The sequence below is a fragment of the Ovis canadensis genome, chromosome 2 (genome assembly GCF_042477335.2).
Source record: "Ovis canadensis isolate MfBH-ARS-UI-01 breed Bighorn chromosome 2, ARS-UI_OviCan_v2, whole genome shotgun sequence".
Classification (NCBI taxonomy): Eukaryota; Metazoa; Chordata; class Mammalia; order Artiodactyla; family Bovidae; genus Ovis; species Ovis canadensis.
In genome coordinates this window covers 470,208-487,437 of record NC_091246.1, presented here as the reverse complement: position 1 = coordinate 487,437, position 17,230 = coordinate 470,208, and the positions used below count along the sequence as shown (strand labels likewise).

Genomic DNA, 17,230 nt, shown 5'->3' with positions numbered 1-17,230 from the left:
TAGTTTCTTTAGGTAGATATATTCCTAAGTATTTTATTCTTTTCATTGCAATGGTGAATGGAATTGTTTCCTTAATTTCTCTTTCTGTTTTCTCATTGTTAGTGCATAGGAATGCAAGGGATTTCTGTGTGTTGATTTTATATCCTGCAACTTTACTATATTCATTGATTAGCTCTAGTAATGTTCTGGTGGAGTCTTTAGGGTTTTCCATGTAGAGGATCATGTCATCTGCAAACAGTGAGAGTTTTACTTCTTTTCCAATCTGGATTCCTTTTATTTCTTTTTCTGCTCTGATCGCTGTGGCCAAACCTTCCAAAACTATGTTGAATAGTAGTGGTGAGAGTGGGCACCCTTGTCTTGTTCCTAACGTTAGGGGAAATACTTTCAATTTTTCACCATTGAGGATAATGTTTGCTGTGGGTTTGTCATATATAGCTTTTATTATGTTGAGGTATGTTCCTTCTATTCCTGCTTTCTGGAGGGCTTTTATCATAAATGGATGTTGAATTTTGTCAAAGGCTTTCTCTGCATCTATTGAGATACTCATATGGTTTTTATTTTTCAATTTGTTAATGTGGTGTATTACATTGATTAATTTTTGGATATTGAAGAATCCTTGCATCCCTGGGATAAAGCCCACTTGGTCAAGATGTATGATCTCTTTAATATGTTGTTGGATTCTGTTTGCTAGAATCATACTTTTTTTTTCCTTGCAGAGGTAATTTATATTCATTATTGACTATCAAGAATAAATAAAAGAAAACTAAACTGAAAGTAAATCATCCATGTCTCATCACCCAGAAATAATTGCTCTCACCATTGTAGTGGGTATTCTTCCAGATTCTGTCAGTGTGTGTGTGCATTATAGTTTCCAAAAGTAGGGTTCTATTATACTTACTCTTTTGTAAACTTTTTTCACCTAACAGTATATTGTTGGCATTTTTCCAAGTCAAACTCTAATTATGATTTCCGGTGCCAGGAGAATTCTACTGCGTGGATTTATCATAGTTCACTTAGTTACTCTTTTACTAATTGCAATTTATTCTGTTTCCAGGTTTAATTAAACACTTCTATAAAAATTATTCTTTAAGCATACACATTTGCTTTCTTCTTATCTTTTTTCCTTACAAAAGTTTTCTGACACTGTTGTACATATTTTTAAAATTATCAGCACACATTCTTAAAGATCCTTCTAAAAGCTCATCCTGACATCCCACTGAGGCTCACAGAGAACAGTGACTTTCCCATCTTCACAGCCCGGGAGCGGCTCTCCCTTCTGTTTCAGCAGTTTTGGCTGCAAGGGAAGAGCAGACGACTGTTGTTTGAACTCTCATTTTTGGAAATCTACTGATAATTAGACTTTCTTACATTTCTACTGGCTCTTGTGTTTGTTTAATAAGAAGAACAAGAACTCCTTTGTCGAGGAAAGTGCTATAAGGGCCACTTGCAATAGAAGATGAAGGTTGTGGGTACAGTGCTGTCTGGGGCTTGGAGATCAAGATGGTAGTTACATGCTTAGAATAAGAAAAGGGGTGATGCTTGGTTTTCGCATCTGAAAAGGGAAGGTGATGGTGCGCTGTGGTCTGACGCAGGGGTAAAGCACTGAGGAAATCCCCCGTCTTGTGGTCGTCCACATGCATTTCACAAACAAGGCTGTTCTGTGCTGTAGGACAGTGTGTGTGTGTGTGTGTGTGTGTGTGTGTGTGTGAGAGAGAGAGGTCACCTTCACTCGTCTCTCACTGTGAGGAATGGGAAATGTATCCACCCAGTTACTGACTCTGAGGCAGAAATCATAGGAACCTGGCATAATTCAGTTCTCCCCTGAGGTCAGCCTGATCCTGAGATCAATTTCCGGGTGTGAGAATATTTCTTGTCAGTGACGATTATTGCATATTTGTCACCGTGCCCTTAGACCAAATGAGCTGGAAACAGAAGTGAAACCCAAGCAATCAGAAAACACATGCACCAGGAAGGTGAGCTGCTTGTCAAGGATGCTGAAATAGATGAACAGAGAGGTGGACAAGCCCACACGCTGGCTCAGCTGCAGAGTCTCCTGTCCCCAGGCCTCAAGAAGGGGGCTCCCACATGGGCAGAAGTCCCCTGGCTTCTGTTTCCCTCTAGATGGTGGCAACCACTGCCTGGTTTCACCTCCTCTGCACCCTGACCTCAGAAGGATGAGCCTGCGGAGGCCGTGGCTTGTGCACAGGTTCTGCCTGGGCTGAGCCGCATCCACAGGCCCCAGGTCCAGGGTGGCTCAGCTCCCCGCGCTCCTCCGGCCCAGCCTGGTCTTCACAGGTAGCATTTCTTTCCTCGGGCTGCTCTCAGCCGAGGCTGAGGGGAGTGAGGAGCTGATCCACGTAGCCGGGGTGTATTTTTGCTTTGCCAGCTGGGCTCCTGTGAATAAAGAGCCAGCTGCACGAGCACAATGTGTGCAAACAATGTGCAAATGACCAGAGAGGCGTCAGGACGTCGCGAGGCTCCAGATCAGCACACGTGGCGCGGATGACGCGTCAGAGATGCAGACAGCCAGGGAGCGGGCCCCACCCGGCATCCGAGCTGGGAGCAGCAGGCCTGGGCCCGCTTCACTTCTGCACCCGAGAACACTTCCTCACATCCTGGGATAAGGTGGACAAGAACCAAGATGTACTTTTTTGAGGAAAAAGTTACTATGGCCCTTTCTGTCTCTAAGCAGATGCGAGCAGTATAGCTGCAGCACCAAAGATGAAGCTCTCACAGTGTCGTTAGTTATTCAGCACGTGGTTTCACTTGTTAGCCTGCAGATTGGCTCATCTGTGTGCATGTCTGTGTGTCTGTGTGATGATGTGTATTTGTAGAATTATGAAGTAAATGGAATTTATGCACATGCGGTGAGCGTATGAAATACTCTGTTCTCGTGCAGCAGACCTCTGTTTTAGGCTTCAGCTTTATAGTAGTTTGGACTCACAGATACTGAAGAGAAAGGTACAGAGAGCTCAGATAAAGCTCCTGCTGCCCGCCCCCCCCCCCCCCCGCCACCATGCACAGCCTCCCCTACTGCCGGCATCTCCCCCAGAAAGTGCATTTCCTCCCGTGGATGAACCTCAAGGACACATCCCCACCACCCTTGGTGCTGACATTCTGTAGGTTTGGACAAGTGTATAATGACACACGGCCACTGTATCACGTGGAGTAGAGTCCTGCCCTGAACATCCTCTGTGTCCCACCTATTTTCCCCTCAAACCTTTGGCACCCACTGACCTTTCTGTCGTCTTCATAGTTCTCTCTTTTCTAGAATGTCACACTGTTGGAATTATGCAGTGTGTAAATCTTTCAGAATGCCTTCTTCCACTTAGTAACATGCGTTTAGAGTTCCTCCTGTCTTTTCATGGTAGATAACTCATTTCTTATTCGGTTCAGTTCAGTTCAGTCACTTCGTTGTGTCTGACTCTATGCGATTCCATGGACCACAGCATGCCAGGCCTCCCTGTCCATCACCAACTCCCAGAGCTTACCTAAACTCATGTCCATTGAGTTGGTGATGCCATCCAACCATCTCATCCTCTGTTGTCCCCTTCTCCTCCTGCCTTCAATCTTTCCCAGCATCAGGGTCTTTTCCAATGAGTCAGCTCTTTGCATTAAGTGGCCAAAGTATTGGAGCTTCAACTTCAACATCAGTCCTTCCAGTGAACACCCAGGATTGATCTCCACTATGATGGACTGGTTAGATCTCTTTGCAGTCCAAGGGACGCTCAAGAGTCTTTTCCAACACCACAGTTTAAAAGCATCAGTTATTTGGCGCTCAGATTTCTTTATTATTAGCACTGAATAATATTCCATGATTGTGTCTGGACATATGAGTTTATTTTCACCTGTTCACCCTCCGAAGGATGTCTTGGTTGCATCCAAGTTCTGAAGTTATGGATAAAACCGCAATTAACATCTGCGTGCAGGCTCCTGTGCGAACATCTCTTCTCAGCATCTCTTTTCCTTGGGTATCAGGGAACGCGAGTATTGGACGTGTGGTAAGAGCATGTTTACTGTGTAAGAAACCATCCAGCTGTCTTCCGAAGTGGCTGCACCATTTGAGAGAGTTCCTATTGCTTCACACCCTTCTCAAAACGTGCTGCCGACGGGACTCTGGACTTGGGCTTCCTAACAGGCGTGTGGTGCTGCCTTGCTGTTGAAACAGTGTGCTTAAACGTAGCAGTAGCCCTAACAGTACCAAGCAGAGTGGGAGCACAGAAGGCGAGTGAGAGGGGCACCTAGTGTGAGTCAGGCCCGCGGAAGCCGAGCTCTCACGCTGCTGAACGGAACAGGCTGCACTGACGTCGACCGAGCTCCCGGAGCCTCTGCAGCCACTGGAAAGGAGCGTGACGACAACGCCTGCTTCCTGGGCTTCGGTGAGCTGGGGGCTGGACAGTAAGTGTCAGCTGTCACCATCATTATGCCAGAAGTGCGGGTCACAAGAAGGAATACTAGCTGGAATAAGAACGCAGAAGAGAGAATTTAGATAAATCAGGGAGTTAACACCCCAACAGGACACTGACAATATGCCAGTTCATTCACTTGCAAATAATTATTAAACATTTATGTCATACTTGGACCTCAGGACACAATTCCATCAAAGCAGGTATGACCTTTGTCCTCACTGAGGTGGGTTTAAATGATCATAGCAGAAACTAAGGGACAAATGCTGTTATTCACCAGATAATTTAAATGACTAGTAGCAAGCTTCTTGATGAGGATGAAAGAGGAGAATGAAAACGCTGGCTTGAAAATCAATATCAAAAAAACTAAGGTCATGGCATCTGGTCCCATCACCTCATGGAATTAGATGGAGGAAAGGGGAAGCAGGGACAGATTTCACTTTCTTAGGCTCCCAGTCACTGTGGACAGTGACCGCAGTCATGAAATTAAAAGATGCTTGCTCTTTGGGAGGAAACCGTGTCACTTCACTGACAAAGGTCCATATAGACACAGCTATGGTTTTCCCGACTGTCGTGTACGGGTGTGAGAGTTGGACCATAAAGAAGACCGGACGTTAAAGACCCGATGCACCTGAATTGTGATGCTGGAGAAAAGGAGACCTTTGTCCAGCAAGAGGGCCAAACCAGTCAGTCCTAAAGGAAATCAACCCTGAATTCATCAGAAGGACTGATGCTGAAGCTCCAATACTTCGGTTACCTAACGTGAAGAGCTGACTCTTTGGAAAAGACCCTGATTCTGGGAAAGATTGAAGGCAAAAGAAGGGGATGACAGAGATTGAGATGGTTTGGTAGCATCACTGACTCAGTGGATATGAATTTGAGCAAACTCTGGGAGGTAGTGGAGGACAGAGGAGCCTGATGTGCTGCAGGGAAGGGTCACAAAGAGTCGGACAGGACTTGGCGACTGAACGTCAGCAACACTGAGAAGGCCAGAGCATCCTGGGCTCCGTGACTAAAACAACAACCCAGCCCCCAGCTGCCTCACCTCGGGCATCCGACCTCTTGCCATCAGACATCAGCGCTCGAGAGCGGAGCCTCACTCTCGCCTCTGTCGCCTTTACTGACGACGTGGACAGGTTTTCTCTCTGCCGGACATGCTATCCTGAGAACTGCTTCCGGAGGGGTGGCCGTGACTCAGCGCAGCTGGATGACTCAGAGTCGTGTGCTCGGATCTCTGGGCTGAGAAGAAGGATGTGGTCATTTGGCACCATGCAAATGATCCAATTTCTTACTCCTTTGTAAGCCCAGTGTAGTCAGAGTCAAGAGAGAGTGCATCTATTTATTCCTCAGCAAACAAGAGCAAGTGAGCACATCTTCCTAACTTTGCTGTTTCTTCTTAAAGCAACAGTGGAACCTGCTTGAGCAGAACCTAGCTTCTTCTTGAGCCTTTGGTTCACTTAGGCATGAATAAACTTCTCAGTGAGCTTTGATGAAACCTCACCCCATAACTTTTCAAGTCAAAGATGTTACTCTATTTTATAAGGGAATATACTTTTGAGCAGATGCTGGATCAGCCCATGCTTTCCCTGGCATGTGTGACGCTGCTTCCTACACAGGTCAGGAGGACCCAGCTGTCTGGGCGCAGGGACCGTTGAGCCCTGACAGGTCGGTGGGCATCTCCTCGTCTTCCGGCAGGGAGCTGCACATGTGGCCGTGGGGCCTTCGGTTGGGCACAGTTGGGATTTTTCTCCAGTTCTCGGCTTTAGGGCATCTACACTGTCTAACCTGCACCTGATCCTCATGGTGCTTCCATACTGATGTCCAGAGGATTCCTTTCAAAAGGAGTGTCAGACCCTTAACGTGAAGGGATCAAGACTTACATAAACTCCCAACCACAGACCCACAACCAGAACTTTTTTTTTTTAACCTCCAATCCCCTTGTCTCAACACTCACCTCTTCTAGAAACTTAATTGATCAGAGCATCCAAATGAAATAAGTCAGCTGATGCACCAAACTGCCTACTGGCCTGTCTCCTAGCCCATCTTTTCTGGTCCTCTCTCACCTCCTCTGGTCCTCACTCACCTCCTCTGATCCTCTCTCACCTCCTCTGGTTCTCTCTCACCTCCTCTGGTCCTCACTCACCTCCTCTGGTCCTCTCTCACCTCCTCTGGTTCTCTCTCATCTCCTCTGGTCCTCTCTCACCTCCTCTGGTCCTCACTCACCTCCTCTGATCCTCTCTCACCTCCTCTGGTTCTCTCTCACCTCCTCTGGTCCTCACTCACCTCCTCTGGTCCTCTCTCACCTCCTCTGGTTCTCTCTCATCTCCTCTGGTCCTCTCTCACCTCCTCTGGTCCTCACTCACCTCCTCTGATCCTCTCTCACCTCCTCTGGTTCTCTCTCACCTCCTCTGGTCCTCTCTCACCTCCGCTGGTCCTCACTCACCTCCTCTGATCCTCTCTCACCTCCTCTGGTCCTCACTCACCTCCTCTGATCCTGTCTCACCTCCTCTGGTCCTCACTCACCTCCTCTGATCCTCTCTCACCTCCTCTGATCCTCTCTCACCTCCTCTGGTCCTCTCTCCCCTTCCACGGTCTTCACTCACCTTCTCTGGGTTCAGGTTCACCCGCAGCCTTCCCATCACAGGGTGTTTCTCAGTGATGACTGACTACACGTACACCTGGCCCCGTGCTAAGACAGTGTGGCTGCTGGAGGTGAGCTGACCGAGTTACTTAAATTTCTTGAGCTTTCATGTAACCCTTTGCAAAGCGGGGTGATAACACACTCCCCAGCAGAGGTGAGAACCCTCTTTCCACAGGGACAGGGATGTCTCCTCTGTTTTCTGGGTGGCAAGGAGACCCTGGGAGGTACAGCTAAAGCTGGATCTGTAATCGACTTGCTGTGGAAAGGGTTTTAGCTCCAAAGAGAAAATGTCTCCAGGCCTTTAACTTGTGTTGGTGTCACAGCCTTGCGACACGCTCCATGCACACTGAGCGAGCATAAGGAAGAGCATCAGAGAGAGTCTCAGAGGAGATTAATGCTGATTCGGATTTTTCTCTTCTGTTAACAAGCCTGAGGCTCTCTTACATGGCATCAAACATTTTGCAAGGTTTTTCTGGGTGAGCCCCTCTGCACTTTTAAAGGGGGGCTGCCTCTCCAGATTTTGTGTATGCTTTGCCTAAACTTGTAATTTCATTTTGGGGAAGAATTAACATGTGGAGAAAAAATCCTGTGTTTGGCTTCTGCCTGGGTCCCTCTCCTCGGGTGCCCTGATCCCTCACTTGGAGACGAGGGACTGGCCCCACCTGGCCACGTGGGGGCCCAGTGCTCCTTCTGCTGGGAGCACTTAGCGGCCACAGGATGTTACCAGTTCAGGAGCAGCTGTTTCAGCTGGCGCCTCTGAGCACACCATTTCCACGCACGTCAGGCCCGCGTAGAGCGAGCTGCTCCACTGAGACTCACCGTGGTCTCAACCTCTTAACCCCTCGGCCTTTGTGAGGTTGCTGCCTGAGTCAGGAGAGGGAAGGCTGCTGCAGATGAATATTGGAAGAGTTTTGTCTAAAAGAGAAACCAATGGCTTTTATGAAAGTTTGAATTAAAGGGAAAAGGATTTGAGCGGATAAGCATCTCTGAAACCTGGCTCTTGCTTATCTTTCAGTTCCAGCACTGTCTGGTGCATCACACGTCCAGTCAGTCAGTTCAGTCATCAGTCACGCCCAGCTCCGCGACCCCACGGACCACAGCACGCCAGGCCTCCCTGTCCATTGCCAACTCCCAGAGTTTACTCAGACTCATGTCCCCCAGTGCCTCAGAAACAAACCTTCAGATAAGTCCCCGTCTCTGCATAAGCCAGCTCCGGAGAGTTCTGCTCCTGGTCACCAAGCGTGCCGCCAATGGGAAGACCTCATGCCGACCTTGCTAGAATTACCTACGATAAGTTAGTGCTGACCAGCTGTGAAGCCGTGATTTAGCCGACCTCCTAGGTCAGGCCTAGAGTCACCACTCCCTTCCTGAGGGGAGAAGCTCAATGGGCTGGGCTGTGTTTCCTGTTTCTGAACGGATTGTGCCAGAGCTGCTCACTCTCATCGCTAAGGCTGAGAGGGCTGCGACCCTGGCGTGTGCCCTGGGGCGGTGTGTTGCACTCAGCTCAGCACCCGTGCTGGTCTGAGGTCCCTGATGCGGGCATCACCCCTGTGCTTGAGAGACCAGCTGGCCCAGGACACAGATCCCGCCCGCCCCCCCCACCCCCCCCCCCCAGCCGGAATTTTCCAGCCTGGATTCCCCGAACCTGGGGTCTCACCACCCCCTAGGCCTCATCAGAGCTTCATGCACAGCCACAGCTTCCCGGAATCAGCCCACACCTGCCCAAGAAGGTGACGAATGACCCTGTCATCTCCGTTTGTACAGATTTTGAGGAGAGACTTTTCATAGGTCAGATATTAGCAAAAAGAAGTGACCTTATTTTAGAAAGCACGATGTCTCAGGACTTCAAAGGGTTTCCATCAATATTCAAGCATGATTCTTCCAGGATATAACAGAATTAAGAAGGTGAGGAGACACAGTGAATCACTGGGCTGACTCATCTATTGACTTCAAGCAAAAGTTGGAAATTGTACTTTAATGCAATATAGGTGAGGCAATTCGCTCAGTGGCCAAAGGGTGACTCTCAAACCCAATCACAATCTTCAGCAGAAGGGCCAGCACTGTGCCCCCTGCCCCTCTGACCCGAGCCGGCCTGGGTCCCTGGGTGAGCAATGGTGCCCTTCCTGGGCCAGTTGACTCAGGGCTCTTGGAGTCAGACCCGGCCTTCTGGGTGGGGGCCCAGAGCCAGCCACCGCCTCCTTGCAAATGAAATTCAGGAAAAATCGTGCCTCTCTTTAGAGATCGCTTCTGAACCAGCCTGAGCCGTGAGTCACTGCCCTTGACAATACATCTGAAAATGAAATGCATTTTTTGAAGTCTCTAACAATTTGCAAAAACTAAGTTCCTTTGTTTCAGACAAAAATATATACACCATGTCAGCTCACAGCAGTTCTAAGATCTTGAATTATTATGGTAATAAATACAATGATTCTGTGGCACAAACTCTTAGAGTCAAAAGTTAGATTGAAGGAGATTGCAGCCCGCTCCCATCAAAGAGAAGACAAACTCCTCCCGGTGGCCGGCTCCCAGCCCGATGCCCACCTCCGTCCAGCCCAGCCCGTCTACCCTGAGGCCCACTCAGCCATCGCCCTGGTCCCAGTGACCTTGAGGGCTTTAGGGAAGGTCCTAACCCCATCAGGCCCCCTTAGGCCCTCGTCTCTGGCTCCACAAGGGATGGTACTTCTTCTCGGCTTCCTGATTTTTCTCATGAATTCATGTGCTATTAAGCGCTATTCAATACGTGCATTCAAGACAGTGTCCAACAGACAGCTGAGTGACTGACGGAAGCCCTGCTCAAGGCATGTTTAAACGAAATGTTATCAGAGCCTGACTCTCTCGCATCACGACGCGCCTGCCTCCCTAAACTATCATGTTGGCTTCCGTCGTCATCATCGTGGGCTAGTTTTGTGTATTTTTGAACCTTGTAAAGATGAATCACACACTCGTGATGTGGTCATCTGGGCTCAGCTGTGCTTGGGGGAGAACGGCCGCCTGCCGAGGCCCAGTGGCCGTGTCCTTGCTGAACCCACGCTCCGTGCTCCACTCAGCAAAAGTCCATTTCGGCGGCCGGGCCAGCGCCGTGGCACTGTGCCCGTGGAGAACCCGTCTTTTCTTACTGCTGCACGAGAGTGCTTGCTAGAGTACAGACAGGAGTTTTGCAGATATCTGTTCCTACACTGTCTTGCCTATCTTTTCTGACAGTGTTTTTGCGGACAGAGTTTCATAATTTCATATGGCCCCTTTATCACTCCTTCCCTTGATGGCTGGTTCTTTTTCTGTTTGCTAATAGAGGGTTCCTCCTCGAGGTAGCCCAGATGTCTGACCGTCACCTTCCAGGGGGCCCTGGTTTGCCTCCACGTTCATATCTGCTCTCCGCTGGGAAAGTTTTGCTGATGCTGAGAGCTAGGGCCACATTTTAATTCTTCAGAGCGACCTGTTCACTGAGAAGGCTGTGCTTTGCTGCTTCTCTGAGGTGTCCACTGCCCTCAGCTGAGCGTCCCGCTGCCGTGGGATTCCCTGTCCATTCTGTTCCTGGGTCTATCATCCATGCTATGGCAGTTCCTCAGCTTTTAATTACTGTAGCTTTGTAAGTCTACAATTATTCTAAATTTGTTCCTCCACAAGATTTTCTTAGTCTTATAGATTATGCTAAGATTTTATATTAAACCTATAAAACACTGCAGAAAGTGACATATTTAAAATGATTGAGCCTTTCAATTCAATTAGGTCTTTTTAAATTTGCTCTGTAACGCTTTCTGGGTTTTGTCATAAAGGTCTTACGTATCTTTTGTTGGATGTGTTGCCAATATTTGACTCTTTGCGTCCCTAAAAAGGTATCTTTTAAATTGTGTTTTCTAATCATTTATTGCTGATATGTAGAGGTAAATGAAATAAAAAGACGCTTACTCCTTGGAAGGAAAGTTATGACCAACCTAGACAGCATATTCAAAAGCAGAGACATTACTTTGCCAACAAAGGTCCATCTAGTCAAGGCTATGGTTTTTCCAGTGGTCATGTATGGATGTGAGAGTTGGACTATAAAGAAAGCTGACCACCGAAGAATTGATGCTTTTGAACTGTGGTGTTGGAGAAGACTCTTGAGAGTCCCTTGGACTGCAAGGAGATCCAACCAGTCCATCCTAGAGGAGATCAGTCCTGAATATTCATTGCAAGGACTGACGCTGTAGCTGAAACTTCAATACTTTGGCCTCCTGATGGGAAGACCTAACTCATTGGAAAAGACCCCGAAGCTGAGAAAGATTGAGGGCAAGAGGAGAGGGGAACAACAGAGGATGAATGAGATGGTTGGACGGCATCACTGACTCAATGGACACGAGTTTGAGTAAACCTCGGGAGTTGGTGATGGACAAGGAGGCCTGGTGTGCTGCAGTCCGTGGGGTTGGAAAGAATCAGACACGACTACGCGACTGAACTGAAATGAGAGGTAAAATGCTTTGTATGTTGATCATTATCCAATGTCTTGCTAAATTTAGTTATCAATTTTCAAGTTTATCTGTTTACTTTATTGGATTTTCTGCATACATAATCAGGTTATTTACATAGAAGGGTAGCTGTGTTTTTCCTTTCCAGTTCTCATGTATTATTTTTTCATCTTGCTTTTTTTTCCCCTCATGCTAGTTAAACATCAGTAGTGATGGTGACTTTCTGGTCTCCTTCCTGACCTTGAAAGAGAAGTACAGCCAACTGTGCCTTTGCTGTGGGTCTTTTACGTGTCCTTTGGTTCCTAGCTTGCCACATCCTTTTCGTTGACGCTGTTGATTGTGTGTGTACGATATATATATACATATCAAATGTATCAAATGTTTTAATATTTATATATATATGGTATTTTATCAAACGCTTTTTCCTGAGTCAGCTGATGTAATTTCTCTTTGCCCTTTTACGTGGCGGGTTACAAGAATGTGACCCATCGCACATCAGCTGCTTCATTCCTTGCTGACTCCTTGCATGCCTTTTCCGTTAGTTACTGACGTATTTTTAAGCCGAACAGTACACTGAGGATTCGTACACCACCTTTTTGTTGGTCTGCCTCTTCCAGCCTCACTGAGGTGCAGCTGACGAGAACGGTGTCTTTCTGAGGCGCGCAGTGCGATGCTTCGATTCCCACACACATCTTGGAATGCTCAGCACAGTCAAGCTATTCAGCCTATCGCCTCAGGTAGTCAGCATCGTTCTTTGTTCCCTTGTTGGTGTGGTGAGATTTATTTCCTCGTGAATTCCAGGGGCACAGAGCAGTGCTGTTTGCTGCAGTCCGCGTGCTGGGCGTCAGACCCCAAAACTCCATCACTCAGAGTTTGTACCAGGATCACCCTTCCCCACCCCCTGGCCTCAGGCCTGGGAGCCTCTTGTATCACAGTTGCCAGTTTCCTGCCAAAACTTTCTGCTTCATTGCACTTCCTGTACTTGCTGTCATAGTTGTCATATAGCCCACGTCTGATAATCCCAACCTGGATCCCCTGTGGGTCTGACCTCTTGTTCTCCTGGATTTTATGAGTCGTCTCAGAGATAATCTGAGGTTCTGGCTGAGTTATGCCTTCACAGACTTGCTTCTGATACCCTCAGTCTGAAGGGACAGAGGACTTGAATATAATCAGGGGATGGAATGACTAGGGCCTTTCTCCATTTCCTGCTTTCCCTTATCTCCAGGATGAGACATGCAGACATGGGTCCCACAGCAAGGCCCAGACCGCTTCTGGTGTCCCTGCTCTGAGATGAGAGCGATGTCCTTTGAGACCCTGGGACCTCTCCTGTGGGTTTCAGGTTCTCCTCATCTACCTCGGGTGAAAAGTCTCCCTCTGAAGCCAGCTCCTGCCTCCTGGTTTCATCCTCTGGGTCCTGGTCCTGGCACATCCTGAGCCCTCAGGCCTTCAGCCACATTTGAGAAGACATGTGTCCGGCTCCTCTAAGAGTGCCCACCCAGCGGCCTGGCCTGCAGCTGCCACCGGACGTGGAGTCAGTCAGACCTGGTCTGGACACGACACCTCCTCCTCCTCCAGGCTGGCTTCCTGGGCTGTCCACAGGCTGGGCCTCACCCTGGCACGTCCAGCAAAACCTGGAGCCAGAGCTTGCTCCTCCACGCTCCTCTCGGATTTAAGGGTCTGTCATCAAAAAGGCACCAAGGGCTTGGGAGAGGGTGCGCCTGAGAGGAGCCAGGCCGGGGAGGTGCCTCCGCCTGGTACGGGCGCCATCCTGGCTTTCCTGGTTTGCCCTCACCGCGTTCTGCTGCTAGTTCCTCATCACATTCATAAAAGGAGAACTTCTGTATTCACTGAGAGAAGGCAGCCAGCCCGCCTGCCCTAACGGCACTCCCCACAGAGCGGGGTCGTCTGTCACTTCAGCTCCCAGGTCAGAGCCCCTGTCTGTGGGCAGGCCAGAGTGCTGGGCCTCCATCCCCCACCTTGCCGAGGCCTCGAGACTTTATCCTTGATAACCGTGGAGATTTTATTTCTAAAGACTTTTTAATTTATTCTGAACCTTTACAGAGAGGGGATTAGGCCGTGTTTTGCCCCGCCGGCGCTCAGAACAAATCCCGTGGCTTATCTAATTAGCAAGTGAGTCATACCTGGGGGGCCTCACCCGGGGTAATTAAAACTTAATTGGGCTCTTCATCCAGCTAATGTCACCGTGGAGCCGCGGTTAGCAGCGGCTGGAAGGAAGGCTGTACTCGGCTCGGAAGGGAGCTGGGCTCCGTCTGCGCCGCAGCGGCTCTGCAGCGGCTCTGGGGCCACGGGTGGCAAGGCCGTCTGTGATTTCCAGGCTTCCTGCTCTGCGCTCCAGCCGCAGGGGGAGCGCAGGCTGAGTGGTGGGAGGTGCTGGGGACCCGGGGCCCAGCTTCGTCACCCACCACCCGGAGCTTCTCGTAGGCGCAGGTCCCCGGGGTGACGGGGCAGCTCAGGGAAGTCTGCAAGAGCGCGCGGCATCCGCGGAGGTGGCGGGGCGCGGAGCGTCCTGTGGGCTTGTGACCCCAGCGGCTCCCCGAGCGCGGCGAGCTGGAGACGGTCGCGCAGGAAGAAACCGTCCGGGGCGAAGGCGGAGGGTGGGGCGCCCCGGGGCCCCGCCGACCCCACCAGGAGCACGCGTGTGCCCCCCGGGATGCGGCCTGCTGTCCAGGGCAGAGTCACAGGGGCCCAGGTGTGAGGCAGGGGTCACCCCTCGCACAGATGCGTTTTTCATCCTTGCCACGACGGCCTTTAGAAGCGCTTTGCTTTCCCCGGAAGAGTTAGAGTTTAGCCCAGAACTGTGAGACCATCTCATTCCCCCCGGCGCGGCACCCAGCCCTGACAGGCTCGGCGGGCTGACGGGAGGCGGTGGCGGCGCAGCGCCGGTGGGCCCCAGGGGCGCGGGAACCGGCGGCGAGGGGACGGAGCTTCCCCGGCGGTGGCTCGAGCAGGTCGGCGTCTTCTACGCTCGGCCCCGGATTTTCAAATCACCAAACACAGTAACAGCTTAGACTCTTTTCCTCCTACGAAGGTGAAGATCATTTCTTTATCAGCACTGCTTTTTGAAAAAAATGTAAGAATGTGAATTGCTGGTTTGTGCCCTAGCTTCCCAGGGCCGGCTTACGACGCGGGCAGCTCTGAGATCCACAAACTGCCCTTACTTCCTGGGCCCAAGACCAGACCTCTAGGAACCCAGCCGGGTGGGCAGGTTGCGTCCCAGGGCACCAGGACACAGACCCCCTGGGAATGAGCAACGCGGCTCCTGGATGGTGGGCGGTGCAACCACGTTCTCCACCCTGCAGACCCTCACGGAGGGGCGGGCAGAGGGGCGGGCAGAGGAGCGGCAGATGTCGGTGTGACTGCCTCTAGTGTAACACCGGGGCAGCCCTGCTGCGGCTCACAATGCCCTGGACACGGTGCCAGGGGGCAGGACTCGGGAATGAGAACGCGTTCACCTCTCCCCTGCACACCCAGCACCTAACACAACAGGGGCTCGTGGCGGGTCCTGGATTTTCCGCCTGAAGGCACACTAGGCTTCTGCCTCCTTCCTGCGGCCCTCCCCTAGCAGAGCAGCGTTTTGCAGACCAGCCGCCCGGCTGTCCTCCTGAACAGCCCCAGAGCCCGAGCCCCACCCCGGGCCCCGCCTGGACCCCGAGAGGCCTCAACCACGGTCGTCCAGCGCTGCCCTGCCCACGAGTGCAAGGGATTCCGAGTCAGTTCAGCTCCATTCATCACAGGAAACTTTGATTGTGAGTTTAAAAGAAAGTTTAAGAAAAAGTACCAGCATCACCCCTTGTGACTTGCCAAGTGTGCTTACTCCAGACCTCTCGGAAAGCTCGTGTCAGCTGCGTGATTAATGAGCTGTTGGTAGTAAATTGCAAGCACATTCACACCTCCGAGCCATATTGTTTAACCTTTAACTTATCGACTGGTAAAAACTTAGAAAACAAAGTGTAATTTTACGTGTCAGATAGACGCAGCTAACTTGAGAATGTAGAATTTTAGACGAGAAACTTCAAATTTCTTTTTGTCAAACATTCACGTGGAAACGATAGCTCTTCACTCAGCTTTCTCAATTTTCTTTAGGGGAAACGGAATGATCATTTTCAGGCTCTCAACCAATCATTTGCTTTTTCCAGCCTAGGCCATCTGCCAAATCAGATAAATTAGGGCAGAAACACACGGAGCTGCCAACAGGCAGAGGGAGGCCCCAAGGGCTGGAGCCTCCGGGGGTCTCCCCGAGAGACCTTCAGGGACTCCAGCTCAGAGACAAGTCGGTGCAAGGCTGACCTGGTGCCCTGAGTGGACACAGACTCGGGCTGAGGCCTCGTTCCTGCTGCCCGGAGAAGCCCCCCGTGGTCTCAGTCAGGACGGCCAGCCGTGGCCCTCACATAGGCCGGGCCGGGGGACGCGGTCCCTGAAACGACCCCCAGGGGCAGGCCTGCCTTCTGGACAGTCTCCCAGTGACCCCTCGCCAGAGCCTCTGCTGAAAGCCTGCCACCTCCGCAGACGCCAGCGGGGCCCCTTGCTTCTTGTCTGTTGCTGCCCGAACCTCCTCATCCGTTTCGTCCTTTTGTTTTTCTAAACAGCTCCTCCCCCCCGCTGACAAAAAGTCAAGACAAACAGGCAAAGCCAACCGTTCCCTCTGTCCTCGGGTCTGTCTGAAGCCAGCATGTCCTCCAGTCCCCTGTGAGACCACCCCCTTCCCATCAGCACGGCCCAGGTTCCCACCAGGGGGCAGTCACCTCCTGCCTGACACACCCCTGAGCCCAGGGCCACCGGGAACCCCTCAGAGTCCCCAGAGTCCTTCCAGGCTTATCCCAGAGAGGCTCAGTGTCCCCCTGGGCCTGCCGAGACCCCAGGGGTCCCTCAGGTCTAGCCCGTGAGGCTTGAACCTCCCCCACCCCACCCCTGTGCTTTGCCAACACGAGCCACACAGTCTGACTCCGTATGCTCTCACCTCTGTCTCTCTGAACGTGTGGCCCTGGGGGCTGCCCCCCGAGTCCTCGTATTTGCAGCATGGGCTCCGGCCAGAGCCCCCATCCACTCCAGACCCTATGGCCTTGTAGCTTCCCCACGGCCAGCCCCTCAAAACTGTCTGACTTTTCCCAAATGCGTTTGTATTTTAGCAAGAGAGTCTTTGGAGATACATATACACACGAATCAAAACCGAAAACAAACAAGGTGGAGCTTACTGTCAAGAACACCGTGGCTGAGCCACACCCGCCCTGGTCTTGTGAGCTTCTTTCTAGAAGATGGCGTCCAGTCTCCTAAGTCAGGAGGGTTATTTACTCCTGGCACAGACCTGCAGGGAAAGGGAGGTTTTTATTTTGCAGAATAAATCATGGAGAGGCTCCAAGCTGCTGTAACTTGGAAACCTCTGTAATTAAGCAATCAATTAGAAGGTTCTTGGCCCCATTCCAGGGGCCCAGAGGGAGGGAGGCCTAACTGTCCTGAGGCTGAACTTGACCCCAAATCGCCAATGCAACAGGAACAAACACAAAGCGCTGGCTTTGGCTCAAGGGCTGCGCTTTTTAACTTAATCTCACAGTTAATCTCCTGCAGGCTGAACGTGCCTGCAGAGGCTCCGGATAAGAGCTATGCTTCCCTGTTCTCCCCTTTCAGCACCCTCCGCCCCCCACTGCCAACATTTTCCATTAGGATCAAGAAAACAGACGTTCAGTGTGTACCCCAGTGTCAGCAAAGCACTCAGGGAAGCGCGA

The 17,230-nt window shown here is 50.8% G+C and overlaps 1 long non-coding RNA gene across 3 annotated transcripts; it reads right to left on the bottom strand.

Annotated features, from left to right (window-relative positions):
* Positions 1 to 95: 95 nt before the first annotated feature.
* Positions 96 to 16,808, bottom strand: LOC138432506 (uncharacterized). Of its 3 annotated transcripts, none has more exons than XR_011253876.1 (5): positions 16,703 to 16,808; positions 7,867 to 7,962; positions 5,452 to 5,645; positions 3,238 to 4,458; positions 96 to 1,294 (listed from the first exon to the last, which is right to left on the bottom strand). It is a non-coding gene; the product is annotated as an uncharacterized lncRNA (long non-coding RNA). The 3 variants fall into 3 exon arrangements; XR_011253877.1 differs by lacking the exon at positions 16,703 to 16,808 and adding an exon at positions 8,225 to 8,360; XR_011253875.1 differs by lacking the exon at positions 96 to 1,294 and having other exon boundaries at positions 2,906 to 4,458.
* Between the last annotated feature and the right edge of the window lie 422 nt (positions 16,809 to 17,230).